This window comes from Artemia sp. Qi Xiang Cuo, chromosome 2 (assembly GCF_049724085.1).
Source record: "Artemia sp. Qi Xiang Cuo chromosome 2, ASM4972408v1, whole genome shotgun sequence".
Lineage (NCBI taxonomy): Eukaryota > Metazoa > Arthropoda > Branchiopoda > Anostraca > Artemiidae > Artemia > Artemia sp. Qi Xiang Cuo.
Window position 1 is genome coordinate 40,772,895 of NC_142795.1, and position 19,404 is coordinate 40,792,298.

General features: G+C 36.8%; 1 protein-coding gene and 1 non-coding gene across 5 annotated transcripts in view; both read left to right on the forward strand.

Annotated features, from left to right (window-relative positions):
* The first annotated feature begins 5,634 nt into the window (after positions 1-5,634).
* Positions 5,635-19,404, forward strand: part of LOC148955232 (uncharacterized) — a 24,100-nt gene continuing 10,330 nt past the window's right edge. The window contains exons 1-2 of one of the 4 annotated variants that reach the window (XR_016142933.1): positions 5,657-5,732; positions 8,229-8,690. The gene's annotated coding sequence lies outside the window, so the exon portion shown is untranslated. Of the gene's footprint in view, positions 5,733-6,600; positions 6,625-8,228; positions 8,691-19,404 lie in introns of those variants that run through there. The other 3 variants (XM_089101094.1, XM_089101103.1, XM_089101099.1) reach the window with 3 other exon arrangements.
* Positions 12,306-12,492, forward strand: LOC148955233 (U2 spliceosomal RNA). Its single transcript, XR_016143749.1, has one exon. It is a non-coding gene; the product is annotated as a U2 spliceosomal RNA (small nuclear RNA).

Here is a 19,404-nt window from a genome sequence, read left to right on the forward strand (position 1 = left end):
TATAAAAATGAACTACAATTTTTATAATTTAAACCAAATACGAATAAATAATTCCTTCTTTTTTTCAAGGCATTGTGGAAAAATAATGGACACTTTTCATATTGCTATTGTATTACACCAGGGGTTCCCAACCTTTTTTTTACTCTAGAGCACATTAAAATATCGGTAGGGTGGCGGGTACCACCTATTTTAAATCCACAAACTCCTTTCATAACTTGTCATTTTCCTATAATTTGTTTTCTTATTTTCTTATAGTCATAATGTATTAATAAATAATAAACAAAAATGTTTCAAAATAATAAAATCATTTGGCCTTTTTTTTAAATTGTATACACACAGAGAAATGTATTTAAAAAACGTGAAAAGATTAAACGAAACACACAAATACAATGAAAAAATTTAATTAAAAAATATAATCAATGTGATCTTTGGCATTGCATTTCATTGACCAGAGCTTCATAATTAGGAGCGTATGACGATAATCCTGTTTGTAGACAATCATAAAGATGCTCATCGGTGACTCAAGATCTATATCTTGATATTGTCAAGTTCATGTTTGAAAATAATGATTCGCATAAATATGTCGAACCGAAAAATGATTCAATTTTATATGCCGCATTTTTCAACAATGGGAACATTTCTCTATCCACTGCATTCCAAAAGTCCTCTGACATTAAGGATTTTAGTAAAATATCATTCTTAAGGTCTAAATTTCTAACTCTAGTTCATCTGTCTTACCTTGAACAAAATCTGCAATACATGCGGCTATTTCTATAACATTTATATGGCAAGTAAAAGCATTGATACAGAAGGAAACTATTGGCTCATTATGTTTAAACTACAAAAATCTCTTCAAATTTTTTTTTTAACTCTTGAAGATGCTTAATAAATAATGTCCTATTTAATTCACTGTCACGTAGCATTTTCTTCATATGTGGGAAATGCACGGGAGAATTGATCTGCAGATGTAATATCAACAAATCCAATTTAACTTTAAATGACTTTACTAAGCTTATCATTTCAGATATGCTTTTGTCTTTACCCTGCAACTCCAAATTTAAAGAATTCAATTGTTCCATGATGTCTGTGAGAAATCCCAAATCAATCAGCCAGCCAGAGTCAGCTAGTTCATCATAATTTTCCTTTCTATCGTTTATACTGCTACTACTACTACTAACAACAACTCACCGCAGCACCAGGCCGTTTGAGGCCAAAACAGCTACGCACGCTCCCCCTCCACCTCGATCTATTCAAAGCCTCCCTTTTTACACCCGCCCATGGAGTTCCGATTTCCTTTAAATCTTTCTTTATGACGTCCTCCCACCCCAGACGGGGACGACCTGCTTTCCGTTTAGCCCTAGATGGTTGGCCGAAAAGAACAATCTTCGGCAATCTGTCATCCTTCATCCGCACAACGTGCCCTAGCCACCTCAACCTTTCTTTCATTATAGCCATAGAGAGCGGTATTGAACCACATTTTTCGTATAGCCTATTGTTTAAAATACGGTCAGTCAAGCGGGTACCCAGAACAATTTGTAGGTAATTTCTCTGGAAAAAATATAGCAAATCTTAATCCGCCTTTCGGAGTGATCATGCTTCAGAGCCATATTTGACCACTGTCATCACTGTTGCTTCCAGTATTCTAATCTTGGTTTGCAGACTTATCTTCCTATTCTTCCAGACTTTTATTCTAACTGTGAAAAAACACCCTGAGCCTTGGCTATTCTATATTTAACATCTTCACTGCTCCAATCATCTTTACTAATAATACTACCAAGGTAAGTGAAGCTGCCCACCTGATCAATCTTTTTATTACCCAAAGTCACCTTTTCATTTTCGCTTATTCCTAGCTTTCGTGACTTAGTCTTCTTAACATTAATTTTCAAACCAATTCTAGCACCCTGAACTCGCAAAACCTCTAAAACTGCATTCATTTTGCTAACACTTTCATCTAGGATGCTTAAATTATCATTTCTATCGTGTATAAATGTTTTTATTCCTTCAATTAAAGTCACAAATCTTGTAAGAACCTTTCCTTTACTGAGCCAACGTACTTCAGTATGCAGAATAAGATCATGTTTTTTATCTTCAGTATCTTCTAACAGGGCCTTGAAAAGTCGGTGTTGCAAAGGAGCTGCTCGAATAGAATTGATTATTTTGTAACTATATTCATGACGTGGTCAAATGGCAAAATTTTACAACACAGAGCTTCCTGGTGGATAGTACAATGGCAGGACATGAAGTATGAAAATTAATCATCTTTCATGCAGAGGGCAATAAATCCTTTGTTTTTACCCATCATTGCTAGTGCCCCATCAGTGGTTATTGCAGACAGCTTGTGCAAAGACATATTCATTGACTCGGCGTATGTTTTGAATGTATTATAAATATCCTCACCCCTTGTCTGTCCTTTCATAGGTAATATTTGTAACATATCCTCTTTTACTGTGAAGTTACTAACACCATTCCACAGTTTATATAATTAGGCAGTAAGTTTACCGCAGATGGTTTCTGGCTCTTCATTCTCGGTGCGAACAAAAAGCTCCTCCCACTTGTTTCTGCATTAGCGGGTTAGTGGGTATGCGTCAATCAATGAGAAATGGTTAGAAATTGCATTATTCGTAATTGCGAAAGCAGAAAAAAACTTGGTGAGCCGGCCAAGTGGTTTGCAACTGGCCCATCTCACAGGTATGACTTAATTTATATACAAATTATGACTTAATCTATTATTTATATACGGTGGACTCAACTGATTGGCCTGTGTAGGATTTTGTAAAAAAGGGGGCGGGGGTTGATGAAATTTGTGAAAATAAGGAATTTTTTTTTCTTCTAATAACTGGTGGAATAGGTGTGATGATTTCAGGGGTGGATCCAGGATTTTGTAGGGGAGGGGGCGCAAAATAGGTTGATCCTATAAACTTACGTTAGGAGCAATTTTAATTAATGCAAACTTGCGTTAATTAGGTAAATTACAATCCTTTAGACTACTTGGGGGGGGACCCCTCGCCCCCCCCCCTCCGGATCCGCCACTGGATGGTTTATCATTTTTTTTTTTTCACGTCGTGATATTTATTTTCTCAGATTGTAGTTCCTGTGAAACTTGAAAAGGCTAATTACCTGTTTTGGCGGAGAGTGTATATATATATATATATATATATATATATATATATATATATATATATATATATATATATATATATATATATATATATATATATATATATATATATATATATATATATAGTAAGTATATAGTATATATAGTAGTAGTAGTAGCGTGATATATATATATATATATATATATATATATATTATATATATATATATATATATATATATATATATATATATATATATATATATATATATATATATATATATATATATATATATATATATATATATATATATATATATATATATATATATATATATATATATATATATATATATATATATATATATATATATATATATATATATATATATATATATATATATATATATGTGTGTGTGTGTGTGTGTGTGTGTGTGTGTGTGTGTGTGTGTGTGTGTGTGTGTGTGTGTGTGTGTGTGTGTGTGTGTGTGTGTGTGTGTGTGTGTGTGTGTGTGTGTGTGTGTGTGTGTGTGTGTGTGTGTGTGTGTGTGTGTGTGTGTGTGTGTGTGTGTGTGTGTGTGTGTGTGTGTGTGTGTGTGTGTGTGTGTGTGTGTGTGTGTGTGTGTGTGTGTGTGTGTGTGTGTGTGTGTGTGTGTGTGTGTGTGTGTGTGTGTGTGTGTGTGTGTGTGTGTGTGTGTGTGTGTGTGTGTGTGTGTGTGTGTGTGTGTGTGTGTGTGTGTGTGTGTGTGTGTGTGTGTGTGTGTGTGTGTGTGTGTGTGTGTGTGTGTGTGTGTGTGTGTGTGTGTGTGTGTGTGTGTGTGTGTGTGTGTGTGTGTGTGTGTGTGTGTGTGTATGTATATATATATTCCAATTACCCTGGAACACGTATTTTGGCAGAAACTTTCTAAAAATGCCTTTGAAACCAACTTGAGACTTCGAAACCTATTTTTAATTCCCAAAAACATCTAATAATAACATTGCACTACTAATTACCGATTTTCATGTAAGTATTGGAATAAATTAATTTAAAATTAGTTTCTTCAAAATTAGTGTTCCAACGTTGAAGACAAGTTTCGCGTTCAAGAGAGATCTGACTTGTCTACCCGTGAAAAGATCTAATGTGGCTTATGTTTACACGTTCTCTGGAGCACTCGCACCTCGGTCCGGGTTTTTATAATGGGTGAGATAGGGAAAGATCATACTGCTAATTATATATACTGTGCACCATTCCCACCATAACTGCTAACTGTGCGGTGTCTGACATATCTGTTGACTCGTCAAATTGTAGCGAGAACCAGTCACATATTTCCAGGTCAGTTTTTAACTGAGTTTGTATGTCTGTTGAAATTGCATGTATTCTTCCTGTGACTGTGTTATTTGACATCTGTAAGTCTTGTATTGCTGAGACTATCTCACATTTGTTAAAAAAAAAAATCCATCAAACAAACAATCGGCACCAGTCAAAAATAGTTCCTTAAACAACTCACCATCAATGAAAGGTTTCTTCATTTTTGCGAGCATGTGAGATATTTTGAATAAAGCAATAGTGGCCTTTTCAGAATTTTCCACATGTCTAGTGAAAACAGTCTGTTGTGCTGTTAGACTTGATTTTAGATTACAATTCTTTTTTCTTTCTTACTTCAGATTTAAGAGGATAATGTACATTTAAAGTGCCATGATTTGTCTGAAAGTGTGGTTCAACGGTATGTTTTTTCGGCACTGCAATGCTACTACCACACAACAAACGAACGCATTTATTTTTCAAATTAACGAAACAATATGATACCTCTCAGTCAGTGTTAAAATTATAGGTTCGTTGTCTTTTACTTGGTCCACTCATTTTAGAGCTAAAATAAATAATAAAAGAAAATAATAATTGAAATAAAATATAATATCAATGTTATAGCGCAAGTCTGTTCTGCATTATATGCATAAATATATTATAACAAGATTATAACTATCTCCTCAACAAAATAGTTTATTCAAGATCATCGCTTATGAATACAATAAATAACGCACCTCGCTTTTAGCCTGTTAATTTTTTTTTATAGAAAACTCTTAATTCGTGTTTCGTCTGACGAACAAGTCTCTAATCTAACTGTCGCGACCCGAACAGGGCAGCAATCACAAATTCACAATGACAACAACGCGGTTCCAGGCGGGGAATCGACATTCACAAATTTCGAACATTCAAGGTAACATACATATGTAAGTCTGTTTTGTTTTTGTTTTTTTAATTTAATATCAATCTGGTCCCTTGTTGCGCTTTTATAGCCATATTGCAAAAAGATAGCTCATTAATTCTGTCTATAAAAAAAGAACGCATACCATTGTTTAGAATATTATCACTCATTTGTTTGTTTAATTACTTGCAGGTGGTCTGTAATAACCATCACAGGTGATTCTGAAAAATAACATTTAGGAAAGGTATTACAAAGTTTATTATTTTAACAGCGAGGTCGTCGCTTCTCCTGTTCCGAATCGCTGGAAATAAAGTTCGACACGGCATTTCCCGAGCATTTTCCACGCAATTATTCCCGAAACAGATCTTGCAGGTGCGGTAACAATCTGTTAGTAATGTCCTAGTGTTTAGACAGGCTACATGAGCGATAAATAGTGGAAAGGCTAAAGTAAGGTAAGAGTTACTCTATTCACAGTCGCAATAAGTTATAAGTATATCAGCGCTACGTAACAAACAATTTGTCTAAACTCAAATTTGTCTCAAGGATGAAACTTATCTGTTGAATTCAACTTAGCTGTTGCATTCAACTTCAAACTTACTGGTTGTAAAATCGCTGAGGCTCGGTTAACACATTTTTGATAACCATTAACGAAAGAATGTGAAAAAGTACTGGAACGCGCTGAAAAATAAACGTTCATTTTTCGGAAAATTTGATCTAGAAGGACGTATTCTAGAAACAAGAAAGTCCCAGATTTAACAGTCCTGTCCTTGGTGTCCTGGAAAGCTATCAAAATACCTGGATATACACGGCCAAAAGAAAACAAAACTTGTGACTGTTCAAATGCTGAAATCTGCATATCCAAAATGGAATATTGAGCTTGCTTCTAAAGTGTTCCATCCCAACTTTTCTTTAAAAAGGCTGCTATGAGCTATAGTGCTATTTCGGCAAGAAAAATACGAAGAAAAGACTGAATTTGTTTCCATTAAATGTAGTTTTTGGTTATTTGCAAAAAATTACTTTTTCTAAAAGTCAGTCTTACTATCATTTGTTGCTTTCATTTTTTGTTTGTCTTGGCGAACAGCTTCACTTGTAAACCACAAGAAAAGATAGTACTTTTGTATTGTCTTTGTACTTGTCGATAATGGCAAAAATAAATAACTTTTGTAACTTCAGACCTGACAAAAACAACAATATGGATTTTTGTAAAAGTTGATGTTCCATGGTCAGTTTTAAATGTATTTTAACAAAATAAAGAACAAAAAAAGTAAAAGAATTATTCAGGTATCATTTTTAGTGACCATGGATTAGCGAAGCATCAGCCATCAATAAACAACAGTAATTCAGGTTTGGTTTTTTTTGTGAATAATTAAATGGTCTGAGGGAAAAAAATTTCCCGTTGTGGAATACAAGGGAGGGATGGGTGGATGGAATATTAAGTGATATAAGTTCTATGGGATTAAGAAGTTGGGTAAGTTTGTGGGTACAAGTATGATACGTAGGGGCCATTTCCTGCAATTTTCTTATTGTTTAATCTGGATTAAAGGGTTTGTATTTGTTTATGATTTGTATAGTGTTATATTTTTTTGTATTAACCGAGGCCCGTAAAGGCTTGTCGTGTTAATAAATATCATATCATATGGTTGAAAGTGTTACAAAATCTGTCTTCAGGAATGAGGATGGGGACATGAAATTCCCCACGAACACCATAAGCATGGATATTATCAAATTGACCCATTCACCATAAATACATTTTAGTAAAAAAAAAAAGTTGGCACGTCACACTTGGTCAAGAATAGAATCTTATTTAAAAGGAATTCAAGTAGCCATGTGTGATTGGATGCACAAATCAGGCCTGTTACTCCCCAATCCAAAAAGCCCCTTATGCCTCGGGGTGCCCCCGTATGCCCCCGATAGTACCGGGTCAAAAATTTTACATAGCCATTTTCCCCAGAATAGTCAAAAGATCCAATAGATTTTCCTCTACGGATAACCTAACCTACATAGACCAGGGACAGGAGCTTTAAATTCTGCAGACTGTCCTTTTTTCACAGGTAGGTTTTAGTAGAAAAGGTGGGCATGTTGAACCATGTTTGAACCAAAACCACATACATTTTTTTGAAACGGGATGGTGGAAAGCCTTGGCTTCCTAGTCTAAATGGCGAACAAAAAGAGTTAAGCATAAAAAAAAGAAATTCAAGCACTTTCAAGAAAATGACAGATCCTGAAATATAACACCTTTGTCTTCTATAACACCTTTGTTCCTTTGTCTTCAATACAGATCATTAAACTATAGCTTTTAGATTTTGAAGGGCACGATGCCGGAGGGAGAAGATTCTAAGAAGTGTTTTTAATTTTTATTCTCATTAAAATGTTAAGACCACCACAGATTGCTGTAACTTGCCAAAAAGCCATTTCCAAAGTAGTTGCTTAAAAAAAATAATGTAATCCAATAATGGTAAAATCTACAAAAATTTTATTCACTTGTTGTTAGGACTCAGTTTCTGCGTAAGTGTTGACTAAAGGGCCCTAGGGGAATCATGAAAAATATTTCCAATTTTACTTCTAAAGAAACTGTAAAAACCACGAAAGATTCCTATAATTTGTAAAATATTCCCAATCTTGAAGTTTCGGACCCAGCACACTGATAAACGAACTTGCGGTTATTTATTAATGTGTATAATGAAATACTGAAGAGTAATCAAAAATACTGAAGAAATACTGAAGAGTAATAATCATTAATTCAGTTAAATCTACACCCAGTTTTTCCTTTATTTTTTTTTTAATCTCGAATTAGTTTTTACGACTAGTAGTAAGGCAGTTTCAATAGAAAGAGACGATTTCTTATAAAAAAATATGCATTGTTTTGGTCCATTTTACGCATTATTATCTATATGATGTCGTTTTGTCACGCTAAGTTCCTAGTAAAAATAATGGTTCGATCTTTACAGGATTCGGAGTTATGTCAGCAAAAATATTAATAAAATAAGGCACCTGACCTATCAACTGAACTTTTCATGACATAAAGATATAATTTTCCATTCGTGAATCAGACCTGTCATGGAATATGCATGTCCTCTCTTCCCTGGTGCACCAAAAAGCCCCATCGCTCCACTCCAACATATTCAGAATAGAGCAGTGCGTGCAGCAACCTCTGGCAACACGAAAGCTGATACCCCACAGCTGATCCAATAACGTTCCGATGTGGCGTACCTGTCGGTTTTCTATAAGTACTTGTATAACCCTCCATCAGAGGAGCTATCGAAGCTCGTTCCTGATAAAGCAAAGCCCTTGCGATCAACTCGCCGAAGTACAGCTCGTCAGGACTACCTTGAGCAGGGTACTCCCAGGACTAGCGGCAAATCATCATCTGTGATGGAGTCGTGAATCCTGTAAAAAAAAATAAAACACGACTTAATAACACAGTCAAATCTTATTTAAACTAAGAAAAAAGTAATGAAAACAGGATCAAAATCATGAAGAAACAGAAAAAAAACACAGGAGCATGAGAACGAAGCAAAGCAAGAAGGATGGAGACAAAGAATGAACACAGTAGCAAAAACAGAAAAAAATACAGTTATGAAGGAGCGTAGGAATACAGCAACAAAGACAGGCAAGAACAGAGGAAATAACGCATGAGCAAACACTGGAACAAAATTACACAGGAACAATGAAAATCACGAACAAACAGAGATACAAAAACTGCTAGGAACAGAGGAATAAACACAAGAGTGAACACAGAAACAAACACTATAATGAACACGAGAAGCAACAGAGAAACCAAAACGTAACAAAACACAGGAAGTAATATAGGAACGAAAATAGCAACAAATAACTAAGAAGAGGACTCACTTGATTGGAGACTGAAAGTTTTTAAGAATAAAAAAGATAGTGATAAAATAAGATACAATTTTGTGGAAAACTATATTTCTTGGCATCACACCCGATATTGACAACGTGGCTTGTTCTTTATTAGGTTCCAGTTAAGAAAAGGCAAACGCTTTTTCCTTTATTTAATATATTGATAATAATTTAAAAATTCAAACTAACCGGAATTATTATTATAATGGAATCCAAAGCGAATTATGTAAGAATTGCATTATATATTAGTGTTATGAAGAAAAATTTATTGAGACTCCATAGTGACTAGCTCTCAAATGAGCTATTAAACTGCTCTCAATAACGTTTCAATGTCCCATAGCGTCGGAAAAAAAGAAGAAAATATAGGCCTGGGTTTGCTCCTTTCTAGGCTGCCCCTAGGAGGGTAACCATGACGAAAGGGATTGTGCCACAGCGAAGTGGAATTTTCTGCCATATTGATAAATAAAAGTTCAAATAGGGATAAAATCCTTTTAATAGACAGTGATGATGACAACAATGATAGAAATTCACAAAAATACCAGATATTTCGGTCACACATGCCGTGACCGTCATCAGTAGTAAAACTACTGGGAATGCAGATCCTGAGTTTTACTACTGATAACGGTCACTGTATATGTGACCGAAATATCTGGTATTTTTGTGAATTTCTATCACTGTTATCATCATCACTGTCTATTAAAAGGATTTTATCCCTATTTGAACTTTTATTTATCGTCATGGAAAGGCAGTGTGGTCTCCGAAATTACCTATTTCTGCCATATTGGGCCACAATATATCAATTTTTTTAGCCAAAGAGAGTGAAATGCCCGGGAATGCAGATCCTAACCTAACCAATCGATTTTCATGGTTTAAAAGTCCAAACAAGAGGTTTTCAGCAAATAAGGTAGAACCGAATTCCTGAGTGAGTTCTGTGTCTATCAATAATAATATAAAACACTGAGCCGGTGGGGAAGAAAAATATCTAAAACTGGACTAAATATTGCAATAACCTAACAAAGATAGGGGTTTGCAAGTTGGTTTTAAATGGGTAAAAACCTACTAGCTAAAGGGTAACCAATTTTTCGCAAGCTGTACCCTCCGTATTCACGATGCTGGAGACCTGGAACTCGCCAGTAGCAGTTCTACGCTTCAATATCATTCTCACTAAAACCGAATCTTAGGTGTTCGGGCCGGTGCTCTTCGGGATCGAAAATCAGGGAAGTAGTTTGCTAATTTTGGTACCCAATGAATCTAAAGTCGGGATAGCAGCTTTCTAATTCCGATATCCTACGTGATCACCAACCTTTTGGTTTAAAGAGCCAAATATAGTTTTTGATGTTAAATACGATGATAGAATACGATGTTAAAAAGATCCAACGAAGAACATCTGTTTGGGTATAAAATATTATCAACAAAAAACTTGCATATTATTCACTTTGTAACCATTATTTTCATTTGAAGATATCTAATCGGATGTCAATTATTTAATCAAACCATTAAAAAATTTAAATTTAAGAATTTTTAAATTTACGAAAATCACTGACATCTGCGTTCAACAGCTCACAATTCTTTGTGAAACAAAACCTCCAAACTTAATGCTGCTTCATTATTCAACTACACTTTTCTTTTATCTAAAGGTAACATTTGATTAATGGCATTTAAAATGTCTCACTGCCGACATGCACATAAGACCAGTAGACTACTCTTGACAGTTCAAATCTATTCATCTAACTTCGTACTCGAGCTGTTTTCTCCCGTTTTATTTTGCCTGACAACCTACAAGTACAAATTCTCTCGTAAGTAGTTTGATAGCACGACCAGGTGTGATGCGTGCGAGAGTAAAGCAGCAATGTTGCTCAGGGATCGTACAACAAATTTTCTTGGAAATAAACCAATAACAGCACTTAAAAATACGCTGGGGTGAATTGTGTAGAGTACCTCTAATTTTCAATTATTCATGTTGTCGGACATGTCTGGTTCTGTAAGATAAGCTTTAATATGTGCTCTTTTTTTGTGGCTTATTTTGATTATTGAACATGCATAATCGGAATGACAAAGAGTTTCTCATGAGCCGTGTGTGGTACGCGGGCTGCAGGCTGCCGTCCACTGCCCTAGGAAATCAAACAAACTAGATTTTAGCTCTGACGTTATTTTTTTAATTGGGTTTGGAGGAGTGGGACGGGACTTTTTCCTGCATTTTTCCTCTGTTAGAGCAACCACTGAATACTTTGTTGAGAGCAACCACGTAAATATTGTATTTTCATGGCTCTACATTTCTGGCTCTTAAGGGTAAGCGGTGGAGGTATTACATAAGTGGCAATTTATTTCTTATTTCCTCGATCTATATTATTGACTTGTGTGTTCCTAGTAAAACAGTTTTTTTGAAGTAATGCTCCTATTGGTAACCATCAGATGTGCTATCTTGTTATCTACACTATTTCAATATTTAATCCTGAGCACCTAGATTAGCAAATTTCTTGGGTACGGAAAGTAGCAAGTTGCTGCCCCGACTTTGGATCCATACACAACCGATTCCAGTACCGAAGCATCGACTTTAGCTTTACCGCTTCAATGTCACGAACAAATGGAGTTATGTTTTCAGCAAAAGCTTGGAAACTAAATGCACTGTCTCTGACGATCTTGAAATATGTTCTTATGAGTAAGATCTTAGCAGATTGATTAACAAAAAAATGGATTAAGTGGGAAAAAAAGAACCAATTCGGATAGTTTAGGATTAGATGCTATTCCATATTAATGATTGCTGAAGGTTTAATAATTGGAACGAAAACATACCTGACCCTAAAACGGAGAAGAAAAAAGAAATAAAACCCTTCTCCAATATCCACAACACGACTATTATAAATACTTTTGCCATGGTGCCATATCCCCTTCAAGGTTAGAGCTTGACTGCAATTCATAGAACCCTTAGTTTCAAAGACGGCAATTTAAAGTTTGTGCTTAAAAATTTTAGTTATCACCAAGAATATATAGATAAATTTATAGAGCGTGAGAAATTCCGTACATTGTTCAGAAACTCTTGGAAAAAGTTTGAAAAATTGATTGAGTACTATTTTGTTTTGCAGATGTTTACAATGCAGATGAATCCCTGACAAAACTTGGTATAGCCTACTTATTCTCACTAATTATCTAATAATTTTGACAAGTGTGTTGCTTCTCAGACTTTTAGCTAAGATGGACATGCAGTATCTGTCCTTATCAGCTAAACATATGATACGATCCCTACATGGGGCCCAGAATATCTAACTGATTCTTGGGAACTGGAGGGTTTTCGGGGCTTGCTTCATCCACGTGTTGGCCCGGTATTGCGGTGCCTCCGGAATCGGTAAAGCCCTTTTGAGGAGAATTAGAGTGCCTAGCACTTTTATTACATGCATAATAAGGTGTTTTAGCGTGGGTGCCTGTAGTACGGTGTAAATACCCTGTTTACATTACTTCTATGCTGAGTTCTGAGTACGAACAGTCCCCCCTCCAAAAAAGAATCCTGCGAATATGCTTGCAATGTGTTATCAATACTTCATGCAATCTACCTCTTATTTTTACAAAATGTGAACTCAGTTTAAATTTTGACTCTGTTGGGAATTACTAAAATTCTTGACTAAATTGCCTTTTTTTCTTGTCACTGTTTTTTTTTTTTTTTTTTTTTTTTGCCATGAGAAAAGATCGATTTATCATTTGCAGGTCGAATTCGTTTCTTTTTACGTTAAAACACTGTCAGTATAAAAGAATAAAATATATTTTATATGTTTCTATAATAGAAACATATAAAATATGTTGTGACGGACACTGAGAAATACTATGATTTGTTTTTAGCAGTAACGCAAAACTTTAGCATACTGCAAAGCAATCACGATTCTTTATTTTTTCTTTTCTTCCTTACCATGTTTTAAGTTCCTATTGATTTTCGTTCATGAACGCTATTGTATTAGTATATATAGGATAAACCGTAAAATTCCGTGTCCTTTTGTATTATAATCAATCAAATGAAAAGAAATAGATAGAAATATTTATCAGTGGTCGCGATGGATATTGCTAAAATAGTTCTGGTTCCAAGTCAGATAAATCTGTCAAATCCACCAGTACAACTCGAATACAGATATGCAATTGATGACAGGCACAAATCGAGCATTCTAATTTTGGGAACAGTACAAAGTTAGCTCATTTGAAGCAGAAACCCCCAGGGCTTGAAGTCCCTTCTTTATCTAATATTTTGCCCCTTCAAAGATGACATATCGAAAAACGAGCAATGAGCTGTTGTTGTTTATGTTAGCGCCAGGTCATTCAAAGGGGGAAACATATGGGCTCAGTTCTTCTATTAGAAGAATAAAAATATACGATAGTCAAATTTTGCCTTATTTGGAAAATATAAGATGCTTTTCTAAAAATAGTATTTTTTGACATTTGGCACCTTCCCCAGGAAAAATTTTGACGGCTGACCCCTACAGAAATTTGGCAGGTACCCTTAAGTGAGGAAAAAGGTACGGAGAGAATTCACATTAGGACGATATGTAAGATTTGACCGAAAGTAGAGAGGGGTCAGGAGGTCCGAACGATTACCACGTGGTTTATGGTTTTCTCAGTGAGAATGAAAAAACAGGAATTTTCTCACTTGAAAAACCATGAATTTTGTCACATTTATGGATGTTTTATGGTTTTTGTCAGTGAGAATTTGAAAAACAGGAACTTTCTCACATTTTTGTATGTTTTTATGGTTTTTGTCAGTGAGAATTTGAAAAAACAGGAACTTTCTCACTGAGAAAACCATAAACCACATGGTGCTGTCACGAGTCAGAACACCTGTGCTGTCGACCTCAATTCACCTATCGTGAATCAATAATTCCCCTTAGAAACAACAAATTAATTTCCCCTTTCTTGACAGATCAATCAATCAATGACATCATCTGTCAGACTTTTAAAATTTTCGCCTAGAAACATTTCTCCAGGAATAGATCCAAATCATTAATGTCTTTGCCTCGGGAACAGTTCTACTGGTCGAACTCCAAAGGATATTAATAACCAAAGGCCATGGAAACAATTAGGCAAAAAAAATCTTAGCGATGAATTGTTTTAGCGCGCGAAAAGGTTTCATATTAATTTGAAATGCGTTAGCGCAGAGATGCCAATAACAAAGGAACACGCTGAATTTGCGTTTAGTGATTATTTGGGCGAAACCGTTTTAGACAGGTTATGGAACTATTTCGGCGAAACAGATAGAGACATTTTAAAAGAAGATTTTTGAAGAGATTTTAGAAGAGAATTTGAGTTTGGTCGTTATAATACACAAGTTTCATTTGAAGAGTGTTTTGAGGTCCTCTAACCCAACCCCAAAGGGTTCCCATCCTCCTACCCCACCCCCCCCGGACGGGCCCGGTCCTCAAAAGCCCCCCAAGCTCCCAAAGGCCCTCCACCGGTCCCCAAATGTCCCCCAGGCCCCCAACTGCCCCCCGGACCCTCAAAGGCCCCCCAAGCTCCCAAAGGGCCACCGGCGCCCCCAAAGGCCCACCCCCCCCCCCCACGTCCATCCCCCGGCCCCCCACCGGCACCACGCGCGCTCCCCGGACCACCCGGGTCCCCAAGGCCCTCCACCAGGCCCCCAATGTCCCCCAGGCACCCAAAGGCCCTCCCGGTGCCCCCCCCAAAGGCCCAGCGAGCGCCCAAAGGAGCCACGGGGTCCCAAAGGCCCGCCACCGGGCCCCAAATGACCCACCCGCCCCCTAACTGCCCTCCCTGAGCCCCAACGGCCCACCCGTCCCCAAAAGTCCCCCCGGCCACCCAAAGGCCCTCCCTGTGCCCCAAAGGCCCTCCATGTGCCCCCATTCAATTATCAGAAAGTATTGTGACACAATGGATAGAACATATGAAATTAGTGATGAACTTGAAGCCTTGGCAGCCACAATTAGCAATGTAAGTTCTGTTTTCATTTTTTATTTTCAAAATAAAATTGTTTTCCGTGGTCCCCTTCTACTCTATTCGGGTCATCCCCCCCCCCTAGACACCCGTCCCTTGATGATGTTTATACTCGATAAAAAGTGTTAAATACGCTGTTTTTTCGTTAATTAAACCCCATCCTTCCGTCCCCCTCTGTTTACGACCTTAATTCTAGCAAAAATAAATAATTTTCTTTCGTTAAATTTATGCAATTTTAAGTGTCTATATCCTAGCTAAAAGCGATCATTGACTTCCGTCACTGGTGTTATTAACCGAACCTGGTTTTGACACAAGGCTCTCCGGTACGAGGCCTATAATTAGTTGTCATCCTTTCCCCTCTGTGTTTACGAACGCAGCAGCCAAAGTCAAAAGGAACTGTTTCTCTGTCAAAATTTAAACACTTTGAGGCAATTGTAATAATTAGGCGCAGACGCAATGTGCTATTTTGGAGAACCAGTGAAATCTCGTTATTTTCAAATTAAGATCTAACAATATATTTAGGACATTGACGAAAGGGAGGGGGGTTTGACAATGCCTCAAGTCTATCGCCATCATTGTAAGGTGAAAACAAACTGTTTCTTCGCGTGAAAAGTAAGGGGGGTGAGTTTAAGAAAAAAGATACATTGCTTTATTATGCGTAAATTGAATAGCATTTTTACCATATCTTTCGGTGGACGGAGGGGGTATTTTCCCATGTCTTTTCTCAGGGATATTTTCCGTGGGGGTTATTTTCCGTGGGCTGTTTTTTCTGGGTGTGTGATAAATACCAGCTATCGTAAAAGGATATGGAAAGATAAAAAATACCGTTAATACTTTAAATGCACCAAACAAGGCGTGCACAATGCAGATTAAAAGCAGAAAAGAACAGAAACGCCTAAAAATAAGAAATTAGGCCGATTTATATAGGCAGGCTTTAGAAGGGCTCAGTGAGACGTGATTCTCAGATTCAAAGAAGGATGCAATTAGTATATTTCACAAAACCTGATTTGGGAGGTGTAGTTTGCTTTTTTGACTTTTCAGAGCTAGGATTCTGAGTCACTCATTTGTGTTTGTTGTCTGAAACTTCGGGTTTGGAATGAGTAGTTGGCTATTTAAAACCTTTCTGAGCTAAGGTTTCTTAGTATTTCGTTGGTGAATGATGTCTGAAACTTATGATTTAGGATATGTAAATTACTATTTAGTGCTTTTCTGAGTTGGATTTCTTCGTCTTTCATAGGTGTGTAGTGTCTGAAACCTATGATTTGGGATGTGTAGTTTGCTATTTTAGACTTTTCTGAGCTAGGTTTCTAAGCCTATCATAGGTATGTGTTGTCAGAACAGTATGATTTGGGATGTGTAGTTTGCTATTTCAGGCTTTTCTGAGCTAAGGTTTTCTAGTATTTCGTAGGTGAATGTTGTCTGAAACCAATAGTTTGGGATGTGTAATTTTCTATTTCCGTCTTTTCATAGCAGGATTTCTTAGTCTTTCGTACGTGTGTGGTGTCTGAAACCTATGATTTCGGGTGTGTTGGTTGCTATTTAAGTCTTTTCTGAGTTGGATTTATTAGTCTATAATAGTTGTTTATTGTATGAAACATATTATTTGGGGTTAGTTGATTGGTACTTTTGACATTTCATAGATGGTTTTCTTATCAATTCATATGTTTTTGTTGTCTGACACATATTTTTTGTTGTGACTGGTTTTCTATTTTTGACTTTTCTAACCTAGGGTTCTTCGCCAGTCTTAGGTGAGTATTGTCTGAAACCTATGATTTGGGATATTTACTTTGCTATTTCTGAGCTTTCATAACCAGATTTCTTAGTCTTTCGTATGTGTGTGATGTCTGAAACCTATGATTTGGGATGTATAGTTTGCTATTTTTTTACTTTTCTGAGCAGGATTTCATAGCCATTCGTAGGTGTGTGTTGACTAAAACCTATGATTTGGGATAGTTAATTTGCTATTTTTGACTTTTCTGAGCTAGATTTCTTAGCCACTCATAGGAGTGTGTTGTCTGAAACTCATGATTTGGGAAGCACACGAAAACTTACATGCACACAAAAACTTAAATGCACACAAAAACTTACAAACACACACACACACACAAACAAAACTTACACACACACACACGAAAACTCTAACACACACTCAAAAAATTACACACACACAAAAACTAACACACACACACACACACACACACACACACACACACACACACACACACACAAAAACATACAAATGAACACAAAAAAACAAACACACACACAAAAAAACTTACACACACACACTAAACAAAATAAACAATCAACGAAATCACACTTACACACACACGAACAACAATACACACACACAAAAACTTCAAACTGACCGAGTACAATTACACACACACACACGAAAACATAAACACACACGCCAAAACTGACACACACACACACACAAAAACACACACAAACACACACACACACAAAAACTTACAAATGCACACGACAACTAACATCCACACAAAAACTGACATGCACACACAAAACTTACACACACACACACACAGACACACTTACACACACACACCACGAACACACACACACACACACGCCAAGACTTACACGACACACACACACACAGGCACACACACACACACACACACAGACACTTACACATGAACACAAAAAACACTGCACACACACACACGCACAAAGACTCACACACACACAAAGCACACACGCACACACACACACACACACAGACACACACACACACACACGCACAAAAACTTACACACACAGGCACACACACACACACACACACACACACACACACACACACAAACACACACACACAGGCACACGTACACACACATAACACACACACGCACAAACACACACACACACAAACACACACACACACACACAGCACACACACGACAGCTACACACACACAACACACACACACACGACACACACACACACACGTAAACACACACACACACACAAACATACACACAACACACACACAACACATACACACACACACACACACACAAACTTACACACACACACAAAGACACACACACACGCACACAAAGACTTACACACACACACACATGCACACACACACACGAAAACTTACACACACACACACACAAACTTACACACACACACACACACACACACACACACACACACACACACACAAACTTACACACACACACGCAAAACTTACACACACACACAAACTATACACACACACGACACACACACACACACAACAAACTTGCACACACACACACGAAAGCTTACACACACAAAAACTTACACACACACACACACACAAACTTACAACACCACACGCACAAACTCACATGCACACACAAAGCTCATACACACAAAAACTTACACACACACACACACAAAAACTTACACACACAAACAAAAACATACACAAACAAAAACTTACACACACACAAAAACTTACACACACACACACACACACACACACACAACTTACACACACACACGAAAACTTACACACACAGAAAACTTACACACACAGACACACACACACACACACACACTAAAACTTACACACACACACACGTCAAAACTTACACACACAAAAGCTTAGACACACAAAAACTTACACACACACACACACAAAAACTGACACATACCCGCGAACACAACCCTGCACACACACAATTAGACACACAAAAAATTACACACACTCAATAACAATTACACACACACACACAAAAACTTACACACACACACACGATCACTTACACAGAAATACGAAAACTTAAGCACACACACGCCAAAACTTAAACATACCCAAAAACTAACAAGTTTCACATATCGCAGAGCCAGTGTAATATAATTTAAAATTTAATTTTGAATTTCTCTCGTGACATGCAAGAGTTTGAATATTTCAGTAGTGACATGTTGTGCTGTACCTTCTCAGAGTTAAATTCTCTTGATTTTTAGAAGTTCATTTGAATATATGTAATGAAATTCAAGAGTTGTAAAATTGTGTTCTTAGTCCACCACCCAGAAGTGTGGAAATCCACTAGCTCAGTATTGTGGGCACAGTCAACCAGACTGAAAGATGTAAAGTCACTAGCTCAGAATTGGGGTCTTAGTCCACCAGCCTGAATTGTGTAAATCCACTAGCTCAATATTGTGGTCTCAGCCTACCTTGATGAAGGATGGATATTAACTTTTTTTTTTATGTTAGTTTAACTTTTCTTGTGATAGCAGGAGAAGGTATAATATACTTGACAGTCGCTTCTGTTAAGTTATGTCTCGATTAAGTTGGGATTAGGATTAAGTTAGGTTAGGTTAGCC